The following is a 15,476-nucleotide window of genomic DNA, read 5'->3' as shown; positions in this document are numbered from 1 at the left end:
ATAATTTATTCAACATTATTTTATGTAGCTATAATTTTCTACCAATTAAAGCAAATCAAAATTTCAGATAAATTATTTCAGAAGGGCATTCTGCAGGAAAGCCTTTGTATCAGGAGATAGTAAGAAATAACTTTCCAAACTAGATAAAAGAAAATGGCCAAGTTGCCTTTGGAAATTCAAATATGTCATGGTTTAACTCCAGCAAGCAACTAAGCACCCCACAGCCTTTTGCTCACTTCTGACAATCAAAACGAAAAACAACTTGAAGGCTGAAAAAAAAGGGATGCACAATACAATTGCTAACCACCCTCTCAGGGATGCCAAAATTTCATCTCTGAATTGAAATCAGTTCCCTCTTCCAGCTAACTCACACAGTTTATATACTGAGCATGACATTTTCTTGTATGGAATATCCATTTTTCCGACCTGGAAAATGGGACTATGGAAAATTGACTATGCTCCATCTCAGTTTCTTGTACACCTCGTCATTGGCAGAGTGTGGGAAACAGAAAAGTCCTTTATTTAGGGTAAGCGCTGCTCAGCAATGACTGAAACATCAGTGTGCTATTCAGCATCTCATATTGAATCCAAAATTCAGCGCTGCACCAGCTACAGAAAAAATATGAACTCTATTCCTGTGAAAACCAGGACAACAGAGTTCAGCCATTGTGGTGGACATGAATCACAAATAGAGATTTTGGGGGGATTTTGCTGGCCAGATTTTATTTCTCCATGGCTTTTTGCTTTTCATTATACCTGCCTCTCCATTGCTTACTGCCAAGTGGCAAGAGGTGGCAAACCAAAAAAATGGTTACTTAAACTTGTGTTAGGTTATTCTCAAGGCACTACCAACCAAACCTGCCAGCTGTTACAGTTCTAACATTTTTACACCATGCTGCCTCAAGTCCTATCTTACTCTAAAACAATTATCTGCAGTTGCTGTTAGCAGAATATAGGATTTGGAATAGTTTAGCTCAATTTAAAGTCCTTTTCCTATTTTTGTGAATGTGCTTTCCCATAACAGTGAACCTCCAGCCTTTTTGAAATACCTTTAACACTATGCCTTCGCAGTCTAGGACACAACTATTAAACAGCTCCAACATAATCTAAATTACATCAATCTTCAAAATAAGAAATATATGAGACTTAGATTAAGCAAAAATTAAAGTCTTAGACTGAAAGCAATAATTAAGATTTCTTTTATAAAATTCATATTTATAAGACAGACATTGCTCACAGAATTTCTAGACCAACAGTTTTGTTTCCAAATGTGTTGGAAGAAATCTTGCTCTGTGTCATAGGATAAAGTTAAATATGCATATCAAGGTACTGCTCACACAGGGAATTGAATAGGCTGAAGAGTCCAATAGCATATTAAAAAAATCCTAATTCATTCCAAAATTTGTCAGTAAAGACAAGAAATAGAAAACACAAAATATGCCTGTGCAGTTTGCAGGTCATTCTGTTTCTCTGCAGTTACTGATAATTACAAATTCAATACAGATACGCATGTTAAATTTTGGATTCTGAAAATTCTTTAGCCTGTAGCAAGCCTTCTAGTAGGTGACTTGTATTTAGAGGTATCCAACCAGATGTCCATTTGGAAATACCAGAAAATGTCAATCGAAGTTTGAATGAGTGTCTGCAAGATAAGTGAAGCCCTTAAGCTGATAAAAATTGAAGTTAGGTTGAATGGGGCTTTGAGCAACTTGGTCTAATGGAAAATGTCCCTGCCTATGGCAGGGGTTTGGAACTAAATGATCTAATTTAAGATTAAATCAATATGTGATTCTATGATTGACTACCAGTCAGAAGGAAGGAATCTGTGAGTTAGAATAACATCTCCAGAGAAAGATATGAAGAGATATGCCCTGTTGAGTACGCATGATGCGAAGGCCAAGGATGTATTGGAGACTAGAAGATATGACTGGATATGGGCCTCTTTTTCATAGCACTTCAAAGATTTTAGCTTTTAAAAATAACCCCTACTTTAATTTACCAGCCAAGCTAGAAAAGGCCATGTACAAGCTTTGAGATTTGCAAGCTTGGATTTGCAAATGTTCTGGAAACAGATGCTGCTGCTGTAGTGGTTGCTGCTGCTGCAGGGTGATACAAGATTTTATTCTAGAAGAAGGTGAACAGAACTTCTGAACCATGGTTCTCAGTCAGATGCACAGAATTTATTTTTCTCCTGGCCCTGCTACCTGTGAGATGGGGATCACACCTTTGGGACAGAGGAGGTGAAATATTTCCTATGTGTCTGCAGGAATACAACAATCAACTTTGTGAAATCAGTGCACCGATAACAAACCTGACTGCAGAAGCAGCTTTAAGGAAAATCTCTTCAGGATTGACCACAAAGCCCTACAGTACATTAGAAAAGTATGATTTGATGCCAGTGGTGAAGCTATCTTAACTGTAAAGCTGACAGTGATAGAATGAATATGATCCAATATCCCCTAAGAGAGTCTCTACTAAGACAGAATAGAGCTGGGATTCATACTTATTTCATACCAATTTTTCCATCCTGCTTATTCTGTTGCTCTTATTCTTTACTCTGTCATGTTTCTGTCTGAACAACTAAATTGTTTTACTTTCCAAGAATGTAAATGATCTGGGGAGCACAGTGAGTGAAACACACTGTAATAGTTTATTTCCAATCCTGTGACATTTCGTAACAGTGAAGTCCTTGGAAGATACATAGATCTGAATACCAAAAATTGCTTTCTCTTCCAGAATTTGAATTCCACCTGTTCTGTTCAAAGACACTCTTAATGGAAAACACAATTATCATTCAGTCTTTTTCTTCTCCGGTGACATAATTTCCATTTCAAACTGTACTTTTTTGTTGGTCACCTCTCAATCAGCTTGGCTGGGTTTGTTGAAGTCTTGCCAGTTGACATCAGAGCCATGATCCTTGTTCAGTTTAATTGTGTGCCTGTAAATATCATTTGCCGTAGATTCAGTTGATGCATTTTAAAGACAGGAATCCTAGCAGTCCTCTGCAATTGCTGTTAGAAGAATATACTAGCTGAAAATGTGCTTTTGAATACCTATGAACTTCCAGCCCTTCTGAAACAACCATTAGTACTGTCTCTTTAGAGTCTAGGACACGAGTATCTGACCATTAAGCTGTCCCAGCACAATCCAGATTACATAAATCTTCAGAATAAGAAATAGATGAGATTTAAATCACAGTGTTAGACTGAAAGGAGTAGCTAATATTTCTTTGAAAAGATTCATATTACCAAGTGAATTAGGTGTTGTTTAAGAAATTTCTAGAGCTACAATATTATTTCCAAAAGTTGGAAGAAACCTTGTTGTGCCATGGGGTGGAGTTGCGTACAAATATCAAGGTACTGCTCACACAGGGAATTGAATGGGTTGAAGAGCATGAAAAGATAAGGAAAACCTGTAATGAATTCCAAAAGTGGTCAGTAAGAACAAGAGACAGAAAACACAAAAAATACATGTGCAGTTTACAGCTCATTAATTTTCCCTGCAGTTACCATTTAATTCCAAATGCAATACAGACAACCGTGCTAAAATTATACGTATAGCTGATGTTTTTAAAGATTTGAGTACTAACTGGAAAAAAAAAATCATTGGTCTTGGTATTTAAAGTCTGATTGTGACTTTCATATGGATTCTAGTGGAATTTTTGGTTTTCTCTACTATGTACAGTGTGCTTATGCCCCTTTCTACGAGTGCATGAAGAACATGATGAGTAATTGGAATGCATTTGTTTCTTGAAGTTTGTCACTAAGACTGATCAGCAAGAGCAATTATCCATCAGTTCCTTATTTCTTCAACCAGCAGATGAAAAAAAAAGTTATTGCCTTGGGGCTGTGAACTTGCTGGAGCCCGTGAATCTTCCTAGTATAATCTGATTCAAACGTCTTTCTGGTGAGTCTGGAGATTTCTTATCATTACAGCAAAAGGACTCACCTACCAGATTATCTTTCTGCTAGCTAAACTATGAGTCATCCTCTGAAATGTAAATGTTATGGTAGACTGTACTGAATAGTGCTGAGCTGAACTCCATGGGAATACTGACTTAGGGACCAAAGGAGGAGAGTTGAGTTGAGTGCACTCAACTACATGGATTTTCTTGTTGTTTCCAGTCACCTAATGGCAAATTTTGACAAGACAAAGAAAAAAAGCCAGATCCTGTAACAGTTAAATCCAGAATAAGCACTGAAACACAATAATCCAAATTTATTTTCCCTTGGGATGTCATGTTTTTGGGATGCATGTATGTCATGCTCTAGGCAGTAATAGGCCATGACCTTTCCAGTTCTCATCACAAAATGCATCAAGGGTGTTGCAGATTAATGGAGATAGCTTTATTGAAACTTTCACTTTGGACATATTTGATACAATTAAATCTTAATTTTAGTTAAAGAAGCATGGAGAAGAAAAATACAGTGTATTTTGTGAACAGTAGTTTGGGCATTAAAAGGAATTTGTAACTACATATTTCTATTTTACTGTCTAGTACTAGGTAACAGGACCCTGCAGTTTTTCTAGTTTTCTGCATGATAACAGGAGTGCAGAACAGTGGGAGAAACACAGATTCTAGCCCCACTTCTCCATCTAGCACACCAAACCTGAAATGAGTGTGACATTCCTCTACAGCCTGCCCAGAATAGGCAGATTCCGTAATGGAGAAGAGAGCCAAACAAGGAAGAAATGGAGACGAACCATCATGCTTTGCTTGAATTATTGGTGTTTTAGTCAAATTTAGAACAAAAGACCTCAGTAAAGAAAATGTCTGGCAAAAGAAAAAGCTTACCATAAAACTTCCCAAGATAAAAGACAGTAGAATGCACTTTCATTATACCAGTACATTTTGATTAGTTGTATCCTTATGAGCTTTTTTTCCAAACCAGACAAAAAAATGGATTTAGCTAATCTTCTTAATGGATAATGGACTTTCACTGGGAAAAGAGAAGTTAGAGAGACAGCTCAACTGGAAGAAAGATGATGAAATTATATGTGACGCTTACATTAAACTAGCAAGTTATGTAAATTGGTTCATTAAGTAGATACTACAACTTTGAGCATCTCAGCATGTTTTATATAATGATACTCAATTACTGCAGAGTAACTCTACCCTGTTGTAGAGAATAATCTCATTCAAGAATTCAGACTGGTAAACTCCTGCATTCTGCCAGAAATGTGTTTCCCAAGATTATGATGGATTTACCTGATGCAAGAATTATGTTTTGTGCTTTTGTTTCATTTGTTTTTTAAAAGAAACTATGAGAATTGGTTGTCTCCATCTAAACGGTGTTAGATTTTCTTAGAAGATGTAATAGAAATACTTATTAAGTGTATTTAAATATTTAAGAGATATGTAGAAATATATATTCAGATTTTTAAAAATGGCTACCTAATAAAAAAATATATCCTTATGCTGTGTTAATCTAAGTGATTGTTGCTGTCTTTGTTCTTATGCAAATACTACTTTGACCTAAGGTATTTTTAAATTTCCAAGTTACTCATGGGAATTAATATTCCAATTAGTAAAATCAGAGATAAGTAACACTGTTACATTCATCTTTCTTCTAGTTCTTGCTTCCAAGAATAAAAAACAGTTATAACAGAGCTCTTGTATATTGTCAGCACCAATATAACCAATGGGTGAGCAACTGGCTCATGGGCTGGGCACAAAGGGTTACAGAGAATCGGGTGAAATCAGACTGATGACCTTTCACTAGTGGGGTTCTGAAGGGCCCTATCCTTGGTTCTCTGTGCTCTTCAACATCTTCTTTAATGATTTGGACACTGGACTTGAACAAATATGAAATAAATTTGCCAGGGACGTTTAAATTGGGAGGACCTGTTGACTCCCCTGAGAGCAGAAAAGTCCTGAAGAGAGATCTTGACAAATCAGAGATTGGCAATCACCAACAACGCTATGAAGTTCAACACTGAAAAGTGTCAGGTTCTGTGCCTGGGTAGGGGAACCCTGAATGTGCAGACAGACTGGGGAATGGCATGTTGGAAAGCAGTGCCATAGAAAACAAGACGGAGGTCCTGGTCAGTGTCTAGTTGAACATAAGCCAGCAGTGCCCTGGCAGCCAGGAGGGCCAGCCCTGTCCTGGGATGCATCAGGCACAGCATCACAGCCAGGCAAGGGAGGGGATTGTCCTGCTCTGCTCTGAGCTGGGGCGGCCTCACCTTGAGTCCCATGTGCAGTTTTGGAGCCACAATATAAAAGAGCTATTAAATGTTAGAGAGTGTCCAAAGGAGGGCAATAAGGATAGTGAAAGTCCTTGAGGGGAAGCTGTATGAAGAGTGCTGAGGTCACTTGGTCTGTTCATTCCAGAGGAGACTGAAATCTCATCACAGTCTACAACTTCCTTGTGGGGGAAGAGGAGAGGCAGACACTGATCTCTTCACTCCTCTCTCCAGTGACAGGACTTGAAAAACAGCATGAAGTTATGTCATAGGAGGTTTAGGTTGGATATTAAAAAAACATTCTTCACACAGAAGGTGGCTGGGCACTGGAACAGGTTCCCCAAGGAAGTGGTCACAACACCAAGCCTGACAGAATTTAAGAAAGGTTTGGAAAATGTTCTCAGGCACATAGTGTGATACCTGTGACACTCCTGTGTAGGGCCAGGAGTTGGACTCAATGATCCTCAGGGGTCCCTTCCAACTCAGCATATTCTATGTTTCTATGGCTTTAATCCTCATAAACAAAATTTTTGAAGACCTGAGGGGCTTGTATTTCACAATGAAAATGTTTTGAAATACCGAGCCATTCGCACCACACAGCAGTTGCTATTGAAACCACGGAAATTTCCTGTTCATGCACTTCAAGCAACTGTGAGAAGACAAGCTAAATCCCCTTGAACTACAGATCTGTAAGTGATGGCTCATATGGCAGACAGAATATCCTCCAAGGCTGACTTTTCTGCCTCTCCTAGAGCCGTGGCATAACCTCTGTCTAGCAATAATTTTCAAGCACCATCCATGTATCCAAGTGATCAGGAATTTGATCATGTCTCAAATTTGCTGGGTGACTCAGGGTTGCGTTTTTCAGCTCAAGGGGAAAACTCTGTCCTTTCTCTCAGGTTAACAGCTCACCATGTTCAATATTCTGCTTTAATCTTCAGGGGCATTCACTAAGGGGACAAATGCTGAAACAAAAGTTGCTGTTCAAGTGTGCGCACTCATAGTGCCACATCAGTTCCCTGATGAAGTCAAGTTGGCTGAAAGAGCTGAGAACTGGGATGCTGGAGCGCCTGGCTTTGCTGTTGATCTTGTGATGAGAGATCCTGTCCCAGAGCCTAGGCTGGCATGACCTTTGCCGTGTTTTCTGCCATCCTAATTCTGTATCCCAAATATCTGTGAAAAAAACAGGTTTGTTGGTAACTTGAGACATGGCTGCTCCACTACCAACTGTATAAGTCCTGTGGCTGAGAGAATGCATTCTTGTCACAAAGTTGAAAGCCAGTGTTCAGAGGAAACTAGGGAAAAAATCCCACTGTTCAACTGGTATGTTAAGACCAGAGGAAAAGAGTATCTTTCCTGACACCTGCAGAATTTAAATACTGCAGTTCTTGAATGAAGAATTAAGAAATGCCTTCGTGTTTATATATGAATATAAAGGTTACTGAATTGTGATATCAAAGAAGGGTTTGGGGTGGTTTTTTTTTTTTTTGGTATGAATAGCAGCTACCCATGTTGAAAAATAAGGGAATATATAAGATAGGGAACAAATATTTTCTCTTTCCTGAGCCTGAAAAACCTTCTACTCTGTAACCTGTACTTAAATTCCCATGGCATGTATTGTCTTGCAGAGAAAGTACTCAACCTGTGCAGAATTAAAAACATTAAAATAACTGATAAAATCTCTGTGTTTTCATAGCCCAGCTATCTATCTCTCTACTTGGCTTCAGGGTACTCCTATCCCTTCATGAAAATGAGGCCAATCTTCTTTTCCACTGGACAGTGATATTTGACTGGTATTTGTTGATATTCAGCTATTCTTATTTCAGTTTGGACATAGCTATAAGGCAGCCCTGAGTCCTCCTTCTCATCTGTCTCTTATTGTCTTAAAGTTGTTCTATTTTCACAGCTGTTGAAAATCATCAGCTAGAAATTGGCCTGATTCAAAATCCGTTTATTTCAGAAAGCCTAAATTTAAGCCAGAATCATCAGTGGAATTTCAGAGTAGCTGTACCTTCCCACCTACACAGTCATAAATCAAAAAAGAACATGATCCAGGCACATTTGAACTTCAGAGATTTAGAAACCTAAAGTAAGATAAGCTAGATTTGAGATTCCCCTTTCCTCTTCTTACAATTGTAGGCATGTACTGACATATAACACAGAGAAATTTCTGGACTAGAGGATCAACAGCCACCTTGTCTTTTTAAATGTACTGAAGATATTAAATTTGATTTATATCATGCCTTGTGAACTGATAGCAAAGTGAAAAAACCCAAACCTCTCTCTCTTCAATCACAATTTGTCATGAACCGCTTGAAATGCACTCTCTGCAGAGGTGCGGCCATCAGGTTTATGGTTTTACATTCATGACTCCGTTCTTTCTGAGTAGCTACTGATCAATAAAACTGGTTTGTCTCTAGTAACACCTCAATTAAATCTCCTGGCATTTGCAGATTTCTGATGGTCATGACCAAAGCCATTCAGTCTTTCTCATTTCTTCTGTTGTCTTGAAGTGACCTTGATGTTTTACCTAAACTAAGGAGCTGCAGTTTTATTGCTCTCATCCTCCAGGACCCAATGTCTGATAAAATATCAGGTTCACAGTTGATTTTCAAATCAGAAGATAAATATGCTAAAGGTAGTGTATCTTTAGAGCAATTTCCTTCACATGCTTCAGAAATGTTCTTTTGCTTAACCCGTTTCCTTCATCCACTTTCACTGTTTATAGAAAATAAAAACAAAGATTTGTTTTTGCAACTCTGCTCTTAAGAAGTGGCTTGTTGATCAGTAGATGTCTGAATTAAGCTATGCTTTTGAAACAGGTTTCAAAGATGAAAGCATTACATCCCAGCTGGCAAACCGCATTCCTTTGCTCTTGTGAGATGACACTATTTTTAAAAAAAGCCAAAAAACTTCTGAAAAGTCACCTCCCCCCCCCCCAAAAAAAATCTGGAAAAATAAAACTGTTACATTACAATGTTTGCAGTTAATTTTTCTACTGAAGTACAGAGGCGGAATTCCATGTTTCACTGTGGCTTATCTCTTGACTCTTCAGATCTGTGCAGGCTCTTACACAGCATTTCCATGTCCTGTAAAGCAACAAATGTATAACCCAGAATTAGAACAAGGTGAAAAATAGCTAAGGTCTTAAAAAACAAAGGCAGAATATGTCATGATAGTATGTCACCTTCAACATACAGAAGAATTTAAAATACAAGCCAAAATATTACACAGATAACAGAAGTTATTTTTCTGGGGGAATGGTATCAGCATTTCTGGTAACAATTCCCAAATGCTTAAACTGCTGAAGAATGTGCCTTGCCAAATGGAAGCTATTTCCAGTTGTTGTGTTCTACATTATGACTAACCATGGTAAATTACAGTGGAGTTCCTCATCTACATGGCAGAGCATGTACACCAGATGACATACATAGATCAAGGCTAACACCTAATGAGAAGCATCAGTGTGAAACAAGAAAAGAGAAAAAGGAACCAAACATCTATTTGATTGGAAGCAGAACAGAAACAAGTCATATTTTGGCTCACAATCTTTGTCAATGTCTTTATACATTAAGCTGAAGATAACTGCTGAACAAATAATTAATGAAATGTCCCAGATGCCTTCTGCTATTTCCACTGACTCTAGTTTTTAGGGAGAGTATTAATTTTTAATCTCTGCATATTCTAACTCAACTAGCTGAATTTTCCAGCTACAATAAGAAGGCATATAGATATTTTATAGCAGTTTTCCTATATATATAAAACTTATTTTTCTAATTCACTCTTTCTCTCAGAACAAAAAATTGTTGCCCCTTTGTCACACTGGCATGTGAACCATGAACTGTTATAAAATGATTTTTCAATTTTTTCAGAACTGTTCGTGTCTGCGGTTGTTTTATTGATTTGTTTTGTTTTGATTTTTCGTTTTGTTCTGATTTTTTGTTTCTTTTGGTTTTTCGTTTGTTTGGTTTGGTTTTTGGTGATTTTAGATTTATTTATGTTTAAAAAGATTTTGTGAACTATTTTTTAATTTAGAAGGATGGAGGTGTAGTATGTAAATTTTTTTTACTTGATGTACTTGTTTAAATAAAGATCCCAAAAGAGAGTGATCAAAGAAAAGATGTAATCTTTTCTTTCTTACAGTCTTAAACCAAGTTTCTCTTCCTGACTTCTTCAGCAGTAGATACCAAATTCTTGAACAGTTTCCAAATAATTATATCCTGATCTGAAAATACTCAGCATTTCAGTCTAGATTGTCAGACTTAGGGCTGTTTTCTGATGTGCTATTCTCAGGTACAGGCATGCAGAAGAGCAGGTCCATGGAAAAATAAAATTCTTTCCATTCAGTTTACTACCTCATCTATTCATCAAGCCTGATACAACCAAATGGAAAATCTTTTTGTACTGTACACTACTAATGCCTAGTAAAGAATACTGGAACCCATTTTAATGCTATTTCTTACAATATTTTTTTATATAATGTGCTTTTTTTCCCCCCATAGGATCTTTGGGAACAAAATGCCTTTATTCTAACTTTAATAATCATCAGTATTCGTATCAGATTCTTTCTTTTTAAAAAGCAGACTTTTTACACAGTACCTTTTTGAGGTAGGAAACTGAATCAATAGCATTATGCATTTTCTGAAATAAAGCAAAAGTCATTAACAGAAAATATTTGAAATTCAAGGATAAAATATCTGGCTTGGAGCACACACATATAATAACTATCATCATATCATTACATATTTGGATAAGACTTATTAGATTCAAACTATTTCTTTCATTATACTAAACAAGCTAGACATTTGGGAAAGAAAAAACTTTAAACTCAAAAGTGTTTGTAGAAAATGAGAGGTTTTAAACTATTGAAAATAATGTTTCGCAGGCTGAGTACTTGATCTTTGAAGACACACTCCTCTTTACATTCATTACATTAATTGCAATAATAATTGCATTAATTTTTATCACAGTGATTCAAGTCACACACATATGCAAATCCAAAATTTGCAGCCTGTTAGAAGGCTGTAAAATGCAGGGAATGGATGCTCATTGTTCAGTGTGACAATGTACTTCTTGGTGATTCATGGACCAGCCAGCTCCTAGGGATATATGAATACTAGAATGAAATTCGGGATTACAGTAGGCTACTAGGTGAATTAGATGGAGATTTGTTAAATTCATCTTGTATGCAGAAGTAATTATCAATTTGAGAAAATTATCACAATTCCTTCAATCCACAACAGCTGAAGGTATGGGGGCATCTTTGAGGTTGACTGGACATTTGAATACAGATCTGGCACTGATGAAAACACTTGTTGTTTTTTTTTACCAAAAATCACATAAAGATCTATTTCTTGCCTTGCCACAGGACATTGCTAAGGAATAAGGAAAATGTATATTATATATTTAGCTGTAAAACCTTTCTAAAGGATTTTTCCAAGAGAATTTTTTTCTGTTTAACACCACCAGACAGATTGCTCTCCTCTGGACTTGTCAAACCATCTCTTGGAATCCAAGGAAACCTATAGCAGCCACAACATCCTGTGTCGACAAATAGCACGGCTCTATCTTCACTTGTGGGAAGAACTTTCTCTTTATGCTTGTTTTAAAGCTTCTCATACTGTTTTTATTTTATGCCTGCTGGATCTTGAATTAGAACCCAACTGCTGTGTGACACTGCTGGTTTTGCTGACATGTGTCATATTTGTCTTCAGCTACCTCCTGTCCAAATTGATCAGTTTTACTTAGCTGACCTGCTCTTCATTCTATATCTGTGTAATTTATTGTCCTTCTCTGAACTTTGTTAATATCCTTATGGAGATGAAAGAATCGGAATTCAAGATCTTGGTGAACTATGTCAGTATTCACTGTATCATTTTAAGCTTATCTACAGTGAAATTCAAATACAAATGATTATCATGTCATTATTATCGTGTCATCAATATAAATTATTATCATTATGTCTTTTATTCTCTGAAGGCCTGTTTAAAATTTGTCCTCTTTTTTGGTGCTCCAAATAATTTAGTGTTAAAATTTATTTAGCCACATCTTACCTTGCATTCTTTTTCATGTTGTTTATAAATATGAGGAAGAGCACAGATCCCAAAGCTATCATTCTTTTCTTCCTTGCAAGAACAGGCTGGTCCCTCACATTGTGTATTTCCTGACTTGTATGCAAGTAAGGGCCTTATCTCCTGGCTTACACAGCATTGAACTGCTTAGTTTACTTTAAAGCAACTGGATTTTATCCATTTGCTTTTAATCCCTTCAGACAACTCTAATGGGTTTAAGAAGGAGAACTTTGCTTTGTTGACTCTTTTCCATTGGGAAGAGATCATATCCATACGTGTGACTATTATGTTAATTATTCTCTTTGTTAACTTGCACTTTTGTTCTCACCAGAAACTTCTTTGTTTCAAAAGACAACAGTATTTTTTTTCAGGGCTACAATTCCTGGAATTCTTATGGAGAGATTTGTGGAGGAAGGAAGTTACTTGGAAGTAGGGGGAAAGAAAAGAACCTGCTTATCTGATGTTTTAAACAACTGATGATTTAAACCTGTTTGGGAAAACTTACTTAACATCTAGCATTTGAAGTTCCATCTAGTAATTAAGATGGCTATATAGGACGAAAGTTCTTTTTGAGAGACACTGCATATTTTTCGCAATACTAGTTAGGTCATTACAGTCAACAACAATTCTGGCACCACCAAATGATGAACAATATGATGGAAAATGTAAACAGGATCAGAATGTTGGAATTCTTTCTGCCCTAAAAATTTATCAGATGCTATTCTGTTTATTTATCTGTCAATCTGACAATTGCAGAATGGCCTCCTAGCCTGAATAAACAATTAATGAGCCAAGCCTTATGATCTAAAATTCTTTGTCAGAGCTTTCATGTTTTGATACATGTTTTGTATTGGACTCTAGATTTTGCTGTGCTATGACAGTATATGTTTTCTTACTGCATGGATTCAGTCCTTCTAAAATACACAGGACACTAGTAATATACTGGAACTAAATGGAAGACATGAAAGATGCTCTTAGAAGAATGGAGGTCAGGATAAAATGACCAGTTACATGTGTGATGAGGTGTAGTTCAAATAAATAAAGCCTCTATACTGAAGAGCAATAGAAAAAAACACAACAACCAGACAACAAAACCTTTCTCTGTTGAGACTTCTTACTTCTCTCTCCAAGGTAAGACAGTTTTTATTACCTTGTCACAGTGGTTTATTATTCAACAGTAACTAAAATTTGCAGAATGTTTGAATGCTGTTTTTAACTTCATTGCCCCAAGGAGCATACTGGGGATGACTTCTTAACCTGACAAGAGTAATTAATATTAAATTTAGTAATAGTATAATAACACAGAATTCGAGCTGGTTTTTTTTGTCCATATAATGACAATGTTGGTAGCTGTGTAGTGAATGACTCACAACACTAGTCTCAGCTGTGGCTTCCCTGTAAATCTTTCAGGCCTGTTACTGATTGTGGTGCTGCAGCAAGAGTTCATGGACTGTGCCTGGGAGGACATCCATCAAAAGCATCTATTGGAAATCTAATGCACAGTAACAGCTGGGATAGCCTGGAAATCCTATTGCAGTCCTAAAGCAGTCTCACAGCAAGACATTTGAGAATCCAAGGGTTGTCCACCCCAACCCTGTCAGAGAGGCAGACCTGCAGACCTTCAATGAGGTATTAATAATGGAGTGTCCTGGAAGGAACAGTACAAGGTGGGAAACATGGACGCTCACACTTGTTTTATGTACTGTGACAGTAGTGAGCCTTCCGTGTGCCTCTGGGGCATGCCTGACAGACTCACTGACAGGGAACAAGAGAGTGTATTTGTACATTTATGTTGGTCACACAACAAGTGTTGCATTGCTGCCTGTTGATTTCAGCGGGGATATTTCTTCTGTCTCAAGCAATTCATCTCAGACTGTACGTTTGTTTAATGGGAATGCAGACTGGGGCTCAGATACTTAATAAGTGCTGGAATGTGACATAATCTACAATTCAAAGTGAGGAAGAGGTTCATTTTGTGACAGCCTATGATTTGTTTGCTCTGTAAATTCGTGCTGCCTCTTCCTCATTAATAATGCCGCAGTTCTGTAATCTTGCAAAATGGGTATTTTAATATTCCTTCTTTACAGCATCACTGCAATGATGAGCCTGATTTTTATCAGTAATACAATGCACAGCTATTGATATCTTTTAATTGCTTCCAAGATAGTTCAGTAACATTTTTCTTTAACACATTAGGATTTGATGAAGGCAAAAAGCAATTAATGAAAAGTGGTCTAACAGCTTCAATGAGATAACAGCCTTTTGTTTAGTGGAGTTTATGTACCGAGAGAGGTGATTTGTTCCCAATACATATTGTCTGCTTGCATGTTTGTTTAATCACCTTGCTGATCTCTTTATATTTTCATCTGTGATATGTTTAAGACTGAGGAAGTGTGAAAGGGTCTACCACCCTAGAAATAACTGTGATTGATGGATCTCTATAATTTTAAGACTGAACTTAGAAACTAAGTTAACAAGAATTTCCAAGACAAACCTAAAACCAGTTTTCCCGTTCTGTCTCTCCTAGTTCCTCAAAAAACCCTGAGGTAGCGCATGGGCTGTAGGATCTAGGTTAGCTGTTAAATTCTATCCCTGCAGCTTAATAACTCACTAATGAGACTACAAGAATGTATGGGAATTTTAACATTTTGCTTGTAGAAAACCAAATTTATTCAATATCTGTTGATAAACTGAGGGATCTATCTGTAAAATTACATTTTCACTTAATAATTTAATGCTACAACTTGGCCATCAGGTGTCTTAATTATTTAGGATGTCCAAAGTTCACAGAAAATAGAAGGATACAACATTAAGTTTCCTGATTTAAATTGCCCAATTTTTTCTTCAAGTGATAAATGAGATTCTGAAATTCTACTTGATGCTCACATTCTTATTAGTCAATTAGGTTTGCTAATTGAAATAGCCATGTAAGAAATATTTGAGGACCACTACAGGATAAACAAGGAAAAGTTTAAAGTCCTAAATAAAAACTTCAGTCCTGAACTTTGTTAGGAAACTTAGGAAAAAAAATGTCATCCAGTTTCTGGGTATAGTTTAAGTTTAATAAGAGCCGTTTATCTACTTGTTTGGTTCCAGTATTGTCATTTAATTTAACTTTGTGTTTCCTAGTCTGGAAAATCAGTTATAGTAAGATAAGAAGATGTTGGGTTATGTGGTATATTGTAGCTTTGGCAAAAAGTCTATTTCCATTTTTGCTTT

General features: G+C 36.8%; 1 long non-coding RNA gene across 4 annotated transcripts in view; it reads right to left on the bottom strand.

Annotated features, from left to right (window-relative positions):
- Positions 1–285: 285 nt before the first annotated feature.
- LOC113458906 (uncharacterized) overlaps positions 286–15,476 on the bottom strand; it is a 35,223-nt gene continuing 20,032 nt past the window's right edge. For 2 of the 4 annotated variants that reach the window (XR_012581291.1, XR_012581292.1), the window contains exons 8-9: positions 9,162–9,275; positions 288–7,359 (exon numbers count right to left, since the gene is read on the bottom strand). This is a non-coding gene — a long non-coding RNA (uncharacterized LOC113458906). Of the gene's footprint in view, positions 7,360–9,161; positions 9,276–15,476 lie in introns of all 4 variants that reach the window. The other 2 variants (XR_012581294.1, XR_012581290.1) reach the window with 2 other exon arrangements.

This window comes from Zonotrichia albicollis, chromosome 1, assembly GCF_047830755.1.
Source record: "Zonotrichia albicollis isolate bZonAlb1 chromosome 1, bZonAlb1.hap1, whole genome shotgun sequence".
NCBI classification, from domain to species: Eukaryota; Metazoa; Chordata; class Aves; order Passeriformes; family Passerellidae; genus Zonotrichia; species Zonotrichia albicollis.
The sequence above is the reverse complement of the archived record's forward strand: the minus strand, read 5'-3'. Positions and strand labels throughout refer to the sequence as shown.